We start from the raw sequence: 19357 nt of genomic DNA, 5'->3' as shown, positions 1-19357 counted from the left end.
AATAATGGCAGCACAAATTGTGCACAGCAAGCCTGCACAAACATTTATGTTACAATGACCAGATAATCTGTTTTTCTGATCATTATTGAGAAATAAATGTTGACCAGTGCGCTGTTCTTCTCTTGAAAGTGTTCCATGGGTTTATGTCCACCTTGCAGAGCAGATATTGGGCCTTTTGTTTAACATTGTGCCCAAAAGATGACACCCACAACGGTGTGGATTGGAGTGCTGAGATTTGTGTGCTCAAACGTCTGGACTGTTACTTGAACCCACAACCTTCTGACTTGGAGGCAAGAGCATTATCAATTGGGCCATTGCTGGCACCCTAGCCAGGCTGATGGGAATGGCGACATTTGACCTTTAACCCACTTAACTGTAGGAGAGGGAAAATCAACCAGGCATTCCTGTCCCTTTTGGCCGGTAGGCTGTGAGCCGTGCTGAGGGCAGGTAACGTAGGCGAGAGATTGAGTTTGACGTTATTCTATGGAGTCAAATGTTTGCTGACTAGCGTTCTGAACCTGAAGAATGGCCATAGGTGAACAATCAACCATCATCAGGTCTCTGGAGCTTCGACCTAGAGGGAATCAGTAGTATTCTTGGGAAAGGAAATGGGAGAATAAAAGTCCACTCACCTTTTTAACATGCCATGTGCAGTATCTTTATCTTTTTCTTTACGTTTGGGTGGCATTTCCTGCATAAGCAGGAAAGGATCGACTTCAGTGTATAAATTCGTTAGGGTAAATTGTAACCTTGTTTGCCTGTGTTTTTTTCACCTCCCCCACTCATCCCATAATCTTTGATCCAATTTTTTTTTGAGTGTCTCATTCTAAATTATTCCTGATAAGCGTTAAATTAATGCCCTTGATTTTTGGTACATCTACGGATCGGATGAGATTGTAGTGGTGCCAGCTGTATGGCAACAACTTGTTTAATTGCTCGATGGTTTTGCTGGGGTGCCTCTGGTACGTTCCAATATTTCTGTTGTGTAATGCTCTAAAGAAAACTGAAGACAAAACTGATTTTGGCACTGAATGTCTGGTTAATCAGTTTCATCTGTGGCCTTTGACTGCAACTGATTATAATGTGGAACTATTTGGCTGAATTAATGCATTGTAATAGCACTTGTGTATTGAGCTGTATTTAAGAGTAGGGGAGGGAATGAGGGGGATACAATTTTGTTCATAAAATGATTTTTGATAAGTAAGTAACCTTGTTAGAAGCATGCATTCCTACGTGTGAACTAAACATATGAGCTTGGATTGAGAACAAACTGCATACTGTGCTTGAGTTCTTGCTCCGGAAAGTTTAGGTGTATGCTTGTGTTGGACAAGAACAGAGTTGGACTTTGCATCTCAAGGCATCCACTATTGAATAGTTTGGACACACTGTCTTAAGCTTACAATTTAAGCCTGGACACTTGGGTGGAAGACTGCCAGTGCAGTAAAACCATCTTCCTGCGAGAGTTTGGGGTAGCGGTAAGAGAAGAATTCAAAAAAGAAATTGGGTTGCCCATTTTCCATTTGCGTGGCTTCAAATATGGTTTCTTTTGTTACTCTTCCAAATTGATTGTTAAAGCGAGTAGAGCGAATCAATACAAACAACTGGTGCCTTTCTCTGGCTGTTTCTGGTGTAGAAAATCTACCAACTTAACTGAATGTTCTATGTACATGGTTGTTAACTAAATAGCCAAACAGCTGAACAAGGTTAGTTTCAAACACAGTTTGAGGTGCTGAAAGCTAAATGTATTAAATACAGAAACTCACTGATCATAGTAGTCAGGAAGTTTGTTGAGGGGGGCAGATCCTCTTCTTGATTATGGGGATGATTCTTCTGTGCAATAATGGTGTGATACACAACATGTGTGTGCTGTTCTATTGTGCCTAGGGACTGGAGTGCAAAAGTACTCTTCCACAAGAGGTCTAGTGGGCAATTAGTAGTTCTGGTATCTAGTGTCACCATTGCCTGTTTAAGCATTAGGACAGATTTTGCTCTTGGACACTCACAACCAGTACGTTGGGAATTGGTGCACAGCCTTCAATCTTCTAAAATGCACTCCCTGTAATGCTGGAAATCTGAAAACAAAATAACTAAAGGAAGGATCTTAAAGCCTAAAACATTTGATTACTCCTTCACAGATACTGCCTGACCTTCAGTATATTTACAGACTTTTTCTATTGCGTCTGGAGTTTGGAATTAATTATACGGCGATTTTATTTATTTATTTTAAAACCGTTGTTTTTGAGGTTGCAACTGATATGTTTAAATATTTCTTTTGATCTTTTCCCCACTACTTTTGCAAAATTTCCCAGTTCTGAATAAAGGTCATCAACCTGAAATATAAACTATTCTGTCGTTATAGAACACTACAGCGCAGTACGGGCCCTTCGGCCCTCGATGTTGCGCCGACCTGTGAAACCATCTGAAGCCTATCTGACCTACACTATTCCATTTTCATCCATATGTCTATCCAGTGACCACTTAAATGCCATAGAACATAGAACAATGTTATAATGTTGCAGATGCTGCCAGGCCTGCTGAGTATTTCTTTTTAAAAAAAAATAAAAAAAATTTTATTCAAATTTTTCAACAACAAATCTCCCAACAATAAAATAAACAAGGCATGGAAAAAACGGAAAGAGAAGCCCCCCCCCCCCCCCCCCCCCCCCCCAATACAAAGCAATAAATTAATAACAGAAAAGGAAGTAGCAAACATATAGTCGCAAAAATAAACCCCCTTAACAGACCCATAACCCGCCCGCCCCCCCGGGTTGCTGCTGAAATTGACCACCCTCCAACACTCTGCCAGGAAATCAAGAAAAGGCTGCCACCGCCGGAAGAACCCTTGTACCGACCCCCTCAGGGCAAACTTGACCCTCTCCAGTTTGATGAACACGGCCATGTCGTTAATCTAGGATTCCAGGCTCGGGTGTTTTGCGTCCCTCCACTGTAAAAGAATCCTACGCCGGGCTACTAGAGACGCAAAGGCCAGGATACCGGTCTCTCTCGCCTCCTGCACTCCCGGCTCCGATGCTACCCCAAAGATAGCGAGCCCCCAGCCCGGTTCCACCCTGGAACCGACCACCTTGGACAAGGTCCTCGCCACCCCCTTCCAGAACCCCTCCAACGCCGGGCACACCCAGAACATGTGGGTGTGATTCGTCGGGCCTCCTGTCCTCACCCCCCAAAGAACCGGCTCAGCCCTGCCCCAGTCATGTGCGCCCTATGCAGCACCTTCAGCTGAATTAAGCTGAGCCGTGCGCAAGAAGAGGACAAATTCACCCTCCCCAGGGCGTCCGCTCACGTCCCCTCGTCGATCTCCTCCCCTAGCTCCTCCTCCCACTTTGCTTTCAGCTCCTCCACCGAGGCCTCCTCCCCCTCCTGCATCACCTGATAAATTGCCTGAGATCCTACCCTCACCGTCCCACGTCCCCGAGAGCACCCTATCCTGCACTCCCCTTGGTGGTAATTGCGGAAACTCTGCCACCTGCCGCTTAACAAACGCCCTAATCTGCATATACCTGAAAGTATTCCTGGGGGGAGACCCCACTTCCCCTCCAACTCCTCTAAAGTCGCAAACTTCCCATCGAGGAAAAGGTCCCCCATCCGCCTGATGCCTGCCCTATGCCAACTCAAAATCCCACCATCTATTCTCCCTGGTGCAAACCGGTGGTTGCCCCGTATCGGTGTCCAAACTGAGGCCTTCACTTCCCCCCTATGCCGCCTCCACTGCCCCCAAATTTTGAGGGAAGCTACCACTACTGGACTCGTAGAATACCTTGCCGGGGGGAGTGGAAGTGGGGCCGTCACCAGTGCCCACAGAGGACGCCACCTCCAACCTCTTCCATGCGGCACCCTCCCCCTCCATCACCCACCTACGAATCATTGCCACATTCGCAGCCCAGTAGTACCCACACAGGTTGGGCAACACCAAACCACCCGACTCCCTGCCTCGCTCCAGGAATACCCTCCTCACTCTCGGGGTCTTCTGCGCCCACACGAACCCCAGAATACTCTTATTAATCCTCTTTAAAAAAGCCTTCGGAATCAAGATGGGGAGACACTGGAAGAGAAACAAAAACCTCTGGAGAACCGTCATCTTAACCCACTGGACCCTGCCCGCCAAAGAGAGCGACAGTGCATCCCACCTCCTAATTTCCTCCTCCATCTGTTCCACCAGCCTCAAAGTTTAGCCTATGTAGGGCCCCCCAGCTCCTTGCTATCTGAACACCAAGATACCTAAAGCTCCTCTCCGCCCTCTTCAACGGGAGCTCCCCTATCTCCCTCTCCTAGTCCCCCAAGTGCAGCACAAACAGCTCACTCATCCCCACGTTGAGCTTATAGCCCAAAAAAACCCCCAAACTCCCCAAGTATCCTCAACACCTCTGGCATTCCCCCCCCGCCGGATCCGCGATATACAGCAGTAAATCATCATCCGCGTACAGCGACAACCGGTGCTCCCCCTCCAGTTCTTCGAATCCCTCAGCCCCATGGCCAGGGGTTCAATCGCTAACGTGAAGAGCAGGGGAGACAAGGGGCACCCCTGCCTCATCCCCTGGGACAGCCGAAAGTCCTCCGACCTCCTCCCATTCGTCACCACGCTCACTACCGGGGCACTATACAGCAGCCTCACCCAGCTAATGAATCCCTCACCAAACCCAAATCTCCTCAAAACTTCCCACCGGTAGCTGCACTCCACCCTATCGAAAGCTTTCTCCGCATTCATCGATTCTACTATTTCCGCCTCCCCATCCGCCGATGGCATCATCATAACATTAAGAAGCCGCCGCACATTAACATTCAGCTGGCTCCCCTTCACGAACCTCGTTTGGTCCTCATGGACAACCAGCGGGACCACATCTTCCACCCTCCTGGACAGTATCTTAGCCAATAACTTTGCGTCCACGTTGAGGAGCGAGATCGGCCTGTAAGACCCACACTGGAGGGGGTCCTTATCCTGCTTCAGAATCAGTGAGATTATTGCTCGAGATATCGTTCTCCTCGCCTCATTCAGGGTCCTCACTCTGCTGAGTATTTCTAACATTTTCTGTTTCTATTACAGATTTTTGAATGCTTAAATATTGCCTCTTTGTTCTGATACAGAAAGCCTTATGTAGTGTTTTCACTGCACTTATTTAACACACTTTTATTTGCAGTATTTTACATAAATGTTATATTCTCTGGCCTCCCCGTGGCGTGTTTCTAGGTGGCAGGTGGTGGCCAGCTGTTGGCCAGCGGCAGGATCTTCTGGTCCTGCCTCTGTCAATGGGATTTTCCATTGAATCCACCTCACATTGCAAGGAAATCCATGGCGGGGAGCGCGTCAGTGGAACTGGAACATCCTGCAGGTGTGAACAGCTGGAAGACCTTGCCCAACATTTCACTTAAGCCAGTCACCTTTAACCTGCCAATGTATTCCTGGCATGATGCTCTTCATTAATCTCATTGTTTCCAGCACAATGACTGATGAGTAATAATCAGTATTTCACATCAACTCTGAATGCTCTCTCCAGTCACAAACCCAAGTTTGGAAGGACTTCTCTGTGCCATTGAGTGTTGCATATGTGTGCACTTCCATTTCAGCTTCAATAACTTATTTTTGATCATTTGTTTATGGTGGATAGAGGATGCTCAAGACGGCAGTATTGAAGGAATGCGGTTGTGACACCCTGGGCTAATGTGCGGTCAATTCCAGCCCCACAGATCCCGGAGTTGCAACACAAGTTAGTTAACCAATAATTCATATAAGAATTCCTGAAATATTTGGCCCTTGGCTGCTCAATAAATACAGTCACCGCGTTTAGAAGTTGAAACATAATTACTGTTTATTTATAACGGGAATAGACAATAGAAAATAGAACATTACAGCGTGGTACAGGCCCTTCGGCCCTTGATGTTGCGGCGACCTGTGAAGCCAATCTAAAGCCCATCTACACTATTCCATTATCATCCATATTCAGCTGGATAATAAGCAAGCTAACTTATTACCCCCCCACCCCATAAATGTCCACCCTCTATATATACATACACACAGGACAGACAAACACCGATGGGTGGAAAAGGGTAGAAATAATGAGGCTTAAAGGCAAATAAAAATAAGAGTTCTTGCTTCCGATGATGAATTCTTTGCAGCAGGTTGGTTGGTTGAAGCCTCTGATTTACAGTTTGTGATGGTCTTCTTGCAGTCATTCATCCAGTACTCACAAGCAGTAGGTTTTCTTCTGGAGAGACACTCGTTTTTATTAAACAAGGCCTATTTCTTTTCTCAGACCCTTTGTCTCACATCAAACCCGGATTCCAGCCCGTGTCGAGAATCACATCCAGTCTTACTGGGGATAGAAAAAAGCTCTTGCACTGGACATTTAGCTAGAATACATCTGATTAGAGTGAGAGAGACTTGGAGCCTGCCCCTTTCAAGCTTCAGAACCAACAGTGAAACTAGAAACCCAGCCTTGTCTCTGAAAAATCATCTCGGTTAGATTAGAACCAATCCCCACTGGTCACCGAGCAAAGCACAACATTTTGAGCCAGTTCATTGGCCATCAGCCAAGTCAGTCAAAGCGTGTCATCACTGATCTCTCCTGCTACAATTACTGTTTAGCTCACTGAGTTAAATCGCTGGCTTTTAAAGTAAACCAAGCAGGCCAGCAGCATGGTTCGATTCCCGTACCAGCCTCCCCGGACAGGCGCCGGAATGTGGCGACTAGGGGCTTTTCACAGTAACTTCATTGAAGCCTACTCGTGACAATAAGCGATTTTCGTTTTTTCATTTCAACCCCGAATTAAAGACACAGGCCACGTACAAGCTGCTTTGCCTTAAAGTCACAGGTCCATTAATCATCCATGAGTCAAAATGGTAATTGCAAAAATAAAACTAAGGGAATAGCAGGAACAAACAGGAGGGTCCTTACAAGGCAGTGACCTCTGTTGCAGCACTGTAGGGAGGAATTGTTTTGGAAAAAAGGGAAAATACTGTGGATGCTGGAAATCTGAGGAAGCAATCAGCAGGTCTGGCAGCATCTGTGGAGGGAGAAACTGAGTTAAGGCTTCAGGGTGATGCCTCCTTGTCAGAATTGGAAAAGATAAGACATGCAGCAGGTTTTACGCAGGAACAGGGGCAGGGGAAGAATATCAAAAGGGAAAGACTGTGAAGCGAAAGGCTTTGGTTATTGAACAAAAGTTCAGTGGCAACAGTTTCTCCTTCTACCCCTCATAATTTTGACCATCTCTATTAAATCCTCAATTAAACTTCTGAGTGTAAGGAGTAATAATCCCAGTTTCTCTATAGTCTTACCCCATCACTGAAATCTCCAAGCACTGGCATCCTCTTCAAAACAATGACATCCACTTTAAAGTATGGTGCCTGGAATCAGGTGCAGCTGTTGAGTTGTTACCCCCAAGTAGGTTGTGCAATGATTTCTAAAATATTAACCAATTTCAAATGGATTAAACGGTTCCCAACAGCCTTGAGATGTTTAGCTGCGAACTATTCCTTTTAAAGATCTGACTTCTATCCAGGGCCGGCTCAAGGTACCGGCAACTCGGGCAGTCGCTGAAAGTTGCTGGCACCGCCTCTTCCGCGAGTGCATTCTAAAGTCAGAAATCCCTGCATGGAAAGCATTCTCAGCACACCCTCCCTCCAACCGCGCTGCTCCCTGCCAACCCCAAGTATCAATCCGCCCCTCTCCTTCTCTCTCTGACTGTCTACTTCAACATTCTTACCTGGGTTTCTGTGAGACACAAGCTGTTTGCGAGTTGTTTTCTCTCGGCTCCCACCACGCAGTGATTTTTCTCAAAGGCTCGCTCTAATTGCAGGAGCTGGGACGGGGAGAAGGCCGTTCGAATCCGCTTGGGTTTTCTGGTGAAGGGGCCGTGGAGAATCAAGCCCTCGTCTTGTAAGGGCGCCGAAGTTCAGCTTGCCCGGGGCGCCAGCAACCCTAGGGCTGTTCCTGCTTCCATCTCCTTGTGAAGAAGTAGACTGAGGGCAATCTGAACTGCATTGCTGTTCATATATTTTGCAGATTACCAGACACTTATCGGCTTCAGGTTAGAAACAATATATCAAACAAAAGTGCTTGAAAATCCAATTTATTTCACTTGATTTTGTTGATTTTGGTTACTTTGCTGTAAGGTGGAAGAAAGAAATCCGGGGCGGGGGGGGGGGGGGGGGGGGGGGGGGAGACGGACGGACGGACGACATGGTGGCACAGTGGTCAGCACTACTTCCTCACACCCCCTGGGAGCTGAGTTCAATTTTGACCTTGGTCGACTGTCTGTGTGTAGCTTGTTCTTTCTCCCCGTGTCTGCGTGAGTTTCCTCCAGGTGCTCCGGTTTCCTCCCACAGTCCGAAGATGTGCAGGTTAGGTGGATTGGCTATGCTAAATTGGCCCATAGTGTCCAAAGGTTAGGTGGGTTACGGGGATAGGGCACAGGAGTGAGCCTAGGTGTTAGGGTGCTCTTTCAAAAGATCGGTGCAGACTCAATGGGCCAAATCGCTTCCATCTGCACTGCAGGGATTCTATGAAAGCAGCGATGAATATTATTGAAAATGGGATTGAGAAGACTTGTTAAGGAATTACTTAGAGGGGAAAGGATGAGTAGATCGTTTCAATATAAATCGATTCTGTAATTTCTATAATCTCAGTTGTCAATTTTAGTTTTTTATTTGAACAGTGCACAAGGAAAAATTGGTAAAAGTTGTACTGAATTGAATTTAAAGTGAACAGAAGCTATTTAATAATGCATTTGGAACTAACTTCCAAGTGGCAGTTTTAAAAATGAACCGTTTCTGCACCTTCCCAGTTGGTGTGTGTAGTATACAATCTCCCGTCAGACGTCATTGTATGAAATGATTGAATGGGTTTTGGTCACTTCCTATGGGAAACTTGAGTGGCCATCTCGATCTTTTCGTTTGGATACCCTTGTTGGATGGATGCCCAGCTGATCAAAATTTGTGTCTGAAGTAACCAATATGACGAGCAACAATTGCAATAATATCTAAATGGTTGAGATATTTTAAACTTTTATTACTAAATTTGTTAATCAAGCTTTCCTTAAAAAGCACTCTGAAATTTGACCTTGTGAAAAGTGACAGCTGAGCTATAGGAGAATTGTCGGTCCAACAACTGCTGGGCTCTTTCAATTTCTCCGTTATTGCTCTCCTTGTGATCAGAATGTTCGAGTGTGACCGATTCTGTTTCAATCTTGAGGCACAATACTTCCTGCAGAATGAACTGTCTGCTCACTTTAGATCCCAATGCTTCTCTCTTGTTGAATGTAAGCTACAAGAAAATCCGACCACAGGCAGCTGTTAGTAATATTTTCCTCCATGACCCCCAAAAAATTGTAGGCTAAAGTTTCCAAATGTTTTTGAGAAAGCCTTTGAGAATTTTTTTTATACGAGCTATGATTTTACTCCTGTTTTATGATGAGCCACGAGGCACCATTTCTATGAACTCATCCATGTGATCAAAGGGGTTTATGCAATTCCAGTAGTGAACAGGCCACTGATTTGCTTTTGCCTACCTGGCAATGCAAGACCGAGGCTGATAGAGTTGACTTGGAGAGGGTGTTCCCGCAAGTAGGGAAAACTAGAACCGAGAGCACAGCCTCAGACTGAAGGGACGATCCTTTAAAACAGAGATGGGGAGTAATTTCTTCAGCCAGAGGGTGGTGAATCTGTGGAACTTGTTGCTGCAGAAGGCTGTGGAGGCCAAATCACTGAGTGTCTTTAAGTGTCTTTATTAATCTTGATTAATAAGGGGATCAGGGGTTATGGGGAGAAGGCAGGAGAATGGGAATAAGAAACATCAGGCATGATTGAATGGCGGAGCAGACCTGTTGGGCCGAATGGCCTAATTCTGCCCCCAGGTCTTATGGTCTTAACAATCCTGGCAAAGAGCCTCAATTTATCCATTTTCTCCCTGTGCAATTATTATTTTTAGCCATTTTTCATGAATAAACATGGGTCTTAGTCTAGATGGTATACTAGATTATAGGATGTGTTCATCTTCTAACTGGTTTTTACAGAGATAAAAGAAATCTTGATTTAAAGGTGAAATGCGTGACACGGTAGTACACTGGTTAGCACTGTTCCTTCACAATGCCAAGGACACTGGTTCGATTCCCAGCTGGATCATTGTCTGTGCGGAATCTGCACGTTCTCCCAGTGTCTGTGTGGGTTTCCTCCGGGTGCTCCGGTTTCCACCTCCCATAAGTCCGAAAAGGCATGCTTGTTCGGTGAATTGGACATTCAGAATTCTCCCTCCATGTACCTGAACTGACGCCCGAGTATGGTGACTAGGGGATTTTCACCGTAACTTCTTTGCAGTGTTAATGTACCCTTACTTATGACACTAATAAAGATTATTATTATGTGCATCACTATGTTTTACTATGTACAATTTCATGGCTTCACCTGCAGTTAGACTAGTGGTTTACATTGTTTAGTTTTGCAAAGAAACTGTTTGAGTTTTAGATGAATTGATCATTTGCATTCTTCTAATTGAAAATTAAGGAACTGTGGAAGGGATCACTTTCCTAAGGAGAAATATATTTAGATTATGTTCAACTTAAATGTCCTGAATAACCTCCCAAGTCTATATTTATCCCGTGACTGTGGAAGAGGAGCATAGTTTTTTACACAAATCACATTGTAGATCATGGCCTGTTTTATTCTGAAAAGTATTTTTTTTAAAATAAATTTTAGAGTGCCCAATTAATTTTTTTCCAATTAAAGGGCAATTTAGCGTGGCCAATCCACCTAACCTGCACATCTTTGGGTTATGGGGGCGGAACCCACGCAAACACTGGGAAAATGTGCAAATGACGAGTCAGAGTCAGAATACAGGAGGGAGATAGAGAACCTGGTGGAGTGGTGTAACGACAACCATCTCTCTCTCTCTCTCTCTCTCTCAATGCCAGCAAAACTAAAGAGCTGGTCATTGACTTCAGGAAGCAAAGTACTATACACACCCCTGTCAGCATCAACAGGGCCAAGGTGGAGATGGTTATCAGTTCAAATTCCTAGGGGTACACATCACCAAAAATCTGTCCTGGTCCACTCATGTCGAAGCGATGACCAAGAAAGCACAACAGCGCCTATACTTACTCAGGAAATTCGGCATGTCACATTAACCCGTACCAACTTTTACAGATGCACCATAGAAAGCATCCTATCTGGCTGCATCACAGCCTGGTATGGCAACTGCTCGGCCCAGGACCGCAAGAAACTTCAGAGAGTCGTGAACACTGCCCAGTCCATCATACAAACCTGCCTCCCATCCATTGACTTCATCTACAACCCCTGCTGCCTGGGGAAAGCGGGTAGCATAATCGAAGACCCCACCCGGCTTACTCACTCTTCCAACTTCTTCCATTGGGCAGGAGATCCAGAAGTCTGAGAACACGCACGAACAGGCTCAAAAACAGCTTCTTCCCTGCTGTTACCAGACTCCTAAAGGGCCCTGTTATGGACTGACCTGATTAACACTACACCCTGTATGCTTCATCCGATGCCGGTGTTATCTAGTTACATTGTGTACCTTGTGTTGCCCTATTATGTATTTTCTTTTATTTCCTTTCTTTTCATGTACTAATGATCTGTTGAGTTGCTCGCAGAAAAATACTTTTCACTGTACCTCGGTACACGTGACAACAAATCCAATCCAGTCCAAACTCCAGACGGACAGTGATCCAGAGGCGGGATCGAACCTAGGACCTCGGTGCCATGAGACAGGAGTGCTAACCACTGCGCCATTGTGCTGCCCTTTGAAAAGTGTTGGCAGGCACAAAGAAAGTGCCTAAAGCACGAGTTGGTGCTGACTGGCCACATGCCTTGACATCAATGGTGCTCTGTATTACATAGTTGATCAGTGCCTTTCCAGTTCACCGCAGAGCATCCTATAGATAGTTCACACTTCAACTGTGTGGAGGAGGCCAGTGTTTAGACTAGTAGGTGAAATGTTGATCGTGCAGGCTGCTTTTATTGTGGAAGCTGTTTTTTTTTGTTTTTTTAAAAGTGTTTCAGTAGTACTTGTTCAGACAAATGGAAAGCATTACATCCCGTTCCTGACTTGTGCCTTGTTGATGCTGGAGAACTTTTGGGAGCCAGGGTGGGTGAGCCTTTCCACCACCTACAAGGCACAAGTAAGGAGTGTGCTGAAAGAAACCGTCTTGTGTTATTTACCAGGGATTATCACTGGCAGACTTGACTTCGGGAGCATTGTTCCAGTATAGATAGGGAGCAAAGCTCTCTGCACGTGGAATACCGTATGAGGCTTGTCAGAAGATTGCCTTCAAAGGTACAGACAATAGCTGCAAACCATTCTTTCTTTCTGTTGATAAGCTTGTACCGGTTAAATTGTATTGACACTGGTATCAGCTCATCTGAAGTCTAACTTAAGGGGATTAGATGTGCCAGCAGCCAAAGCATAGACAGCCCGCTTGATCTGATTCTGCATTATATCAATTGGCTTTGTAGTAATTCTACTTGGTTAGAGTTCACTCCAAATCTGCCTTTGATTTCTCCCCATTTCTGCTGATAGCCCACTCGGGCCTTCTGCTCAGTCCTGCTCTTGTTACAAATTGGGGACAGCATCTTGCTGAGTCTGTTTGTGTGTCATAGGGTGGCACGGTGGCACAGTGGTTAGCACTGATGCCTGACAGCCCCAGGGACCCAGGTTCAATTCTGGCCTCCGATGACTGTGTAGAGTTTGCACTTCTCCCCGTGTCTGCGTGGGTTTCCTCCGGGTGCTCCGGTTTCCTCCTTTCGTCCAAAGCTGTGCAGGTTAGGTGGATTGGCCACGCTAAATTGCCCCTTCATGTCCAAAAAGGTGAGGTGGGGTTACGGGGTTAGGGTGGAGTAGAGTGCTCTTTCCAAGGGCCGGTGCAGACTCAATGGGCCAAATGGCGGCCTCCTGTGATTCTATGAACCATTGATACCATTGCACTGTCTGGAGGAACTTCTGATTTCCTCTCTGCCAGAGATACTTGGAATTTGGTGAGGGGGCATAAGCGGTGACAATGAAAAAGATCAGATTCTTAAATATGAAGAATTGCTCCCTTGTGATATATAACTGGAATTTTGAGCTAACTGTTAGCGCTCGGATATACCCATGGTTGGTGAGAACCAGCTATGGCATTTCCACAGACTAACTGATTACAAGGCAGAGGGTGAATTGTCCTTCTGTCATCTCAGTCTGAAAAGTAACTTTCTAACTTGTTCAGCAGCACTGTTAGAGGTCAGCATGAGGACTCTTTTTTTTTTGTTGCCTATGTGGCAACTTGGTGGAGAACATCCTTCTTTCTCCCTACCTTTCATCAGGCCAGTGAGCTTAACTTCGGTAGTAGGGAAGATGCCGGAATCTATCATCAAGGAAGAAATAGCGAGGCATCTGGATGGAAATTGTCCCATTGGGCAGACGCAGCATGGGTTCATAAAGGGCAGGTCGTGCCTCACTAATTTAGTGGAATGTTTTGAGGACATTACCAGTGCGATAGATAATGGGAGCCAATGGATGTGGTATATCTGGATTTCCAGAAAGCCTTTAACAAGGTGCCACACAAAAGGTTGCTGCATAAGATAAAGATGCATGGCATTAAGGGTAAAGTAGTAGCATGGATAGAGGATTGGTTAATTAATAGAAAGCAAAGAGTGGGGATTAATGGGTGTTTCTCTGGTTGGCAATCAGTAGCTAGTGGTGTCCCTCGGATCAGTGTTGGGCCCACAATTGTTCACAATTTACATAGATGAGTTGGGGACCAAGTGCAATGTGTCCAAGTTTGTAGACGACACTAAGATGAGTGGTAAAGCAAAAAGTGCAGAGGATACTGGAAGTCTGCAGAGGGATTTGGATAGGTTAAGTGAATGTGCTAGGGTCTGGCAGATGGAATACAATATTGACAAATGTGAGGTTATTCATTTTGGTAGGAATAACAGCAAAAGGCATTATTATTTAAATTATAAAATATTAAAACATGCTGCTGTGCAGAGAGACCTGGGTGTGCTAGTGCATAAGTCGCAAAATGTTGGTTTACAGGTGCAACAGGTAAATAAGAAGGCAAATGGAATTTTGTCCTTCATTGCTAGAGGGATGGAGTTTAAGACTAGGGAGGTTATGCTGCAATTGTATAAGGTGTTAGTGAGGCCACACCTGGAGTATTGTGTTCAGTTTTGGTTTCCTTACCTGAGAAAGGACGTACTGGCGCTGGAGGGTGTGCAGAGGAGGTTCACTAGGTTAATCCCAGAGCTGAAGGGGTTGGATTACGAGGAGAGGTTGAGTAGACTGGGATTGTACTCATTGGAATTTAGAAGGATGAGGAGGGATCTTATAGAAACATATAAAATTATGAAGGGAATAGATAGTATAGATGCGGGCAGGTTGTTTCCACTGGCGGGTGAAAGCAGAACTAGGGGGGCACAGCCTCAAAATAAGGGGAAGTAGATTTAGGACTGAGTTTAGGAGGAACTTCTTCACCCAAAGGGTTGTGAATCTATGGAATTCCTTGCCCAGTGAAGCAGTAGAGGCTCCTTCATTAAATTTTTTTAAGATCGAGATAGCTAGTTTTTTTTGAAGAATAAAGGGATTAAGGGTTATGGTGTTCGGGCCGGAAAGTGGAGCTGAGTCCACAAAAGATCAGCCATGATCTCATTGAATGGCGGAGCAGGCTCGAGGATCTGGCCTACTCCTGCTCCTAGTTCTTATGTTTTTACATCACTCAACAGCTCCAAGGGATTGAATAATATTGCACGCAGGTAGGTATTCCTGATCTTGTGACACTTTCCACCCACAACATACATTGGTATTCATTGTCTTGTAGCAGCAAACAGGGGTCAGGAGTCCCTGGAGGGGGGCTGTGGAGTGCTGCTGCTTTTTGTTTGAGGACCTGGGTAAATGGACAATGCCTGAATATTGCTGACTGCAAAATTTAGAGTACCCAATTCTTTTTTTTCCAATTAAGGGGCAATTTAGTGTGGACAATCCACCTACTCTGTACATCTTTGGGATGTGGGGGTGAGACCCACGCAGACACTGGGAGAATGTGGAAACTCCACACGGACAGTGACCCGGCGCCGGGATTGAATCTGGGTCCTCAGCACTGTGAGGCAGCAGTGCTAACCACTGCGCCACTGTGCTGCCGAACATCGGCATTTGTCATGTAGCTTTTTTAACTTGCTGATTTTTGAGGATCCATAAAGCTGTTTATGAATCATTGCATCATTTTGGTTTGGAAAACTAGAACAGCAAGTTGGCTTTGTTTTTTTTAACAAACAATTTTACTGAGGTAGTTTTTCGACATTGTAAACAGTTACAGACATCAACGAAAAGAAAGCAAAAAAGGCAAAAATGTGCAAACATCCATGTACATTCAATACTTCAATCGTACCATACTGCACATGCCCGCTCCTCTCCCATCGGCACTACCCGCCAATTTATCCCTCCTATTCTACTCTAACCTCCCCCCTGCTGACGCTCACTCTCCCGCAAAGAAGTCGATGAATGGTTGCCACCTTCGGGCGAACCCCAGTACAGATCCCCTCAAGGCAAACTTAATTTTTTCCATACCCAGAAAACTCGACATGTCCGAAAGCCACAGCTCAGTCTTCGGGGGTTTTGAGTCCCTCCATGCCAATAATATTCGTCGCCGGGCTATCAGGGAAGCAAAGGCCAACACATCGGCCTCTTTCTCACCCTGGACTCCTGGGTCCTCCAAAACCCCCAAAATTGCCACCCCTGGACCCATCGGCACCCTTGTTTTTGGCACCTGGGACATGATAACCGCAAATCCCTCCCAGTACCCCCGAAGCATCGGACATGCCCAAAACATGTGTACGTGGTTCGCTGGCTCTCCTGCACACCTAGCGCATTTGTCCTCTACCCCAAAGAATTTGCTCATCCGAGCCACCGTCATGTGGGCCCGGTGAACGGCCTTAAACTGAATCAGGCCAAGCCTGGCACATGTTGCGGTCGAATTTACCCTACTCAGTGCTTCTGCCCAGAGCCCGTCCTCCATTTCCCCGCCTAGCTCCTCCTCCCATTTGAGTTTCAGTTCCTCCGTCTGGGACCCTTCCCCCCTCATGAGCACTTCATAAATATCAGAGACTCTACCCTCCCCTCCTTCCCCCCTAGAGACTATTCTGTCTTGGATCCCCATTGGCGGGAGGCGTGGGAAAGATGGGACCTGTCTACGGACAAAGACCCGCAACTGTCAGTACATGAAATCGTTTCCCCTTACCAGACCAAATTTCTCCTCCAAGCTCCTCAAACTCTCAAAGCTCCCCTCCAGGAGCATATCGCCCTTCCTCCCCACTCCCTCCCGCCTCCATGCTCGAAACCCCCCATCCATACTACCGGGGGCAAACCGATGGTTGTCGCAGATTGGCGCCCAAACAGACGCCCCCACCTCCCCTACCTGCCCCCTCCACTGGCCCCATATCCGCATGGTCGCCATCACTACCGGGCTGGTGGAGTACCTGGCCGGCGGCAGCGGTAGAGGAGCCGTGACCAGGGCTGCCAAGCTGGTGCCCCTGCACAAAGCCGCCTCCACCCGCTCCCAGATAGACCCCGTACCCATCATCCACTTCCTTATCATAGCGATGTTGGCCGCCCAGTAATAGTTAATCAGACTCGGCAATGCCAGCCCTCCCTCGCTGCGGCTCCTCTCAAGCATTGCCTTCTTCAGTCGCGGGGCTTTTCCCCCCCAGACAAAGCTCATGATCATCTTGTTAACCCTTTTGAAGAAGGACTGCGGGATAAAGATTGGGAGGCACTGAAAAATGAACAGGAATCTAGGGAGGATTGTCATCTTTACAGTCTGCACCCTCCCTGCCAGCGACAGCGGGAGTGCATCCCATCTCCGAAACTCTCCCTTCATTTGCTCCACCACCCTGGTCAAATGTAACTTGTGCAGCCTGCCCCAGTCTCGCGCCACCTGGATCCCCAAGTACTGGACATTTTCCTCAACCAGCCTAAACGGTAGCCCTCTCAATCTGTTCTCCTGGCCCCTTCCTGTACCACAAACATTTCACTCTTGGCCATATTTAATTTGTACCCTGAGAACTGGCCGAACTTCCTCAATGTTTCCAGTATACTTTCCATCCCGGCCAATGGGTCCGACACGTACAGGAGCAGGTCGTCCGCATAGAGAGAGACCCTCTGTTCCACCCACCCCTAACCATCCCCTTCCATCCCTTTGCGGCTCTCAGCGCAACCGCCAGCGGCTCTATGGCCAGCGCAAACAGCAGCGGGGAGAGCGGACAGCCCTGTCTGGTCCCGCGGTATAGTCTAAAATACTCTGACACTTCTCTGTTTGTCCTGACGCTGGCCTTTGGGGCCTGATATAATAGCTTGATCCAATTCACCAGTCCCTCCCCGAACCCAAACCGTCCGAGCACCTCCCATAGATAGCCCTACTCCACCCGGTCGAAGGCCTTCTCGGCATCCATCGCCACCACTCCCTCCACCTCCTTGCCCGTCGGGGGCATCATTATCATATTAAGTAATCTTCTCAAGTTGGCCGACAGCTGCCTGCCTTTCACGAACCCAGTTTGGTCTCCTCCAATCACCTCTGGTACACAGTCCTCAATTCTAATCGCCAGGACCTTTGCCAGGAGCTTGGCATCTACATTGATCAGGGAGATTGGCCTGTATGACCCGCACGTTTCTGGGTCCTTACCCCGCTTCAATATCAGTGATATGGTGGCTTGCGACATTGGCGGCGGCAGGGTCCCTCTGTCCCTTGCCTCATTAAAACCCCTCGCTAAGACCGTACCCACTAACTCGGAGACTTCTTATAAAACTCTACTGGGCCCCGGGGCTTTCCCCGACTGCATGGCCTTTAGGCCCCCCAATACCTCTTCCACTCTAATCGGGGCCCCCAGCCCATCCACTCGCCTACTGTTGGGAATGTTAACCCGTCCAGAAACCTTTTCATCTCCTCCGGTTCTTCCGGGGGCTCCGAAGTGTACAGCTTGCTATAGAAGTCCCGGAATACGTTATTCAATCCTGCCGGGTCCTCCACTCTGCACCCCTCCCCATCCATCACTCTACTTATTTCCCTGGCCGCCTCCCTCTTTCTGAGTTGCTGCGCTAACAATCTACTGGCCTTTTCCCCATGCTCGTACACCACACCCCTCGCTTTCCTAAGCTGCTCCACGGCCCTACTCGTGGATAGCGCCCCCAGTTCCGCCTGTAGTCTCTGCCTCTCCCGGAGTCGATCCTCCCCCGGGGACTCCGCGTGTTCCTCATCTATCCGACCCATTTCCCTAACCAATCTGTCCATCTCTGCCCTGTCCGCCTTGGCCCTGTGGGCCCCAATTGAGATTAACTCTCCCCGCACTACTGAGTTTAGCGCCTGCCACAGGGTCGCCGCTGAGACCTCCCCCGTATCATTCACCGGCAAGTAGTTTTGCATACACCTCTGAAGCCTGTGACAGATCCCCTCCTCCGACAACAATCCCAAGTCTAGCCTCTATTGTGGGTGTTGGTGATTCGCCCCTCCGACCTGCAGGTCTACCCAGTGCGGGGCATGGTCCGAAATAGTGATTGCCGAATATTCTGTGTTCTTTACCTCCCCTATACAGTCCCTGCCATAGCCTTTCTCGGGCCGGCCCGCGGCCACTGCGTCGCGCCATTCTTGCTCCGCCTCTTGGCTGCCTCCACCCTCGACCTCCTTTCCATTGCCTACTTCAAGTCCCTCCCACATCAGCAGAACAACCCCCCCCCCCTAGCAACATCCCCAAGAAACCCACCCCTGCCACCCATTGGCTGTATCCCCCCCCACCTGACTCCCTTGACTAGCCAATCTGCTGGCCCGGTGACTCATCACTCCGGCGCCCCCCTGTCTCATTCCCATTGTTTTCCCGTCCTCATTCCCACTCCCCGGCGCCCCATCCCTCTCTCCAACCCGCTGGAGCAAACTCACTGGCACAGGAAGACATGAACATCAATACAACAAAAACCCCCCAACCCACGTCCTTAACCCCCCTCGCTGACAGGCCACCCTTGGTTACCGGCTCCAGTGTACTCAGCGAGCCCCACAAAAAGTAAAAATCCACACGAAAAGGAAAAAACAGAAAAAAGAGGAAGACAAAAAAAAAAACAGTAACCAAAAACAAAGGGAAGAGTCCCAACTGTCCCTCATAGCACCTTTAACCGAGCAAACCGTTGAACAGCGGTCCAGGCACATTCGACGTCCCTTCATACGATAGTTCTCGGGTCCTAATTCGCGCCCGTGGGACCTCTTTTCGGGACCAGCCCCTGATCCCTCGCAAAGTCCATTGCTTCTTCAGGCTCGGAGAAGTAGTGGTGTTGACCCTGTTGCGTGACCCAAAGACGGGCCGGGAACAGCAGACCAAACT

General features: G+C 47.5%; 1 protein-coding gene across 3 annotated transcripts in view; it reads left to right on the top strand.

Annotated features, from left to right (window-relative positions):
* The window catches only part of raph1a (Ras association (RalGDS/AF-6) and pleckstrin homology domains 1a), a 250079-nt gene that overhangs the window by 54313 nt on the left and 176409 nt on the right, over positions 1-19357 (top strand). The window lies entirely within an intron of this gene.

Source organism: Scyliorhinus canicula, chromosome 2 (assembly GCF_902713615.1).
Source record: "Scyliorhinus canicula chromosome 2, sScyCan1.1, whole genome shotgun sequence".
NCBI classification, from domain to species: Eukaryota; Metazoa; Chordata; class Chondrichthyes; order Carcharhiniformes; family Scyliorhinidae; genus Scyliorhinus; species Scyliorhinus canicula.
Note: the sequence above shows the minus strand (reverse complement) of the source record. Positions and strands in the feature narration are given on the sequence as shown.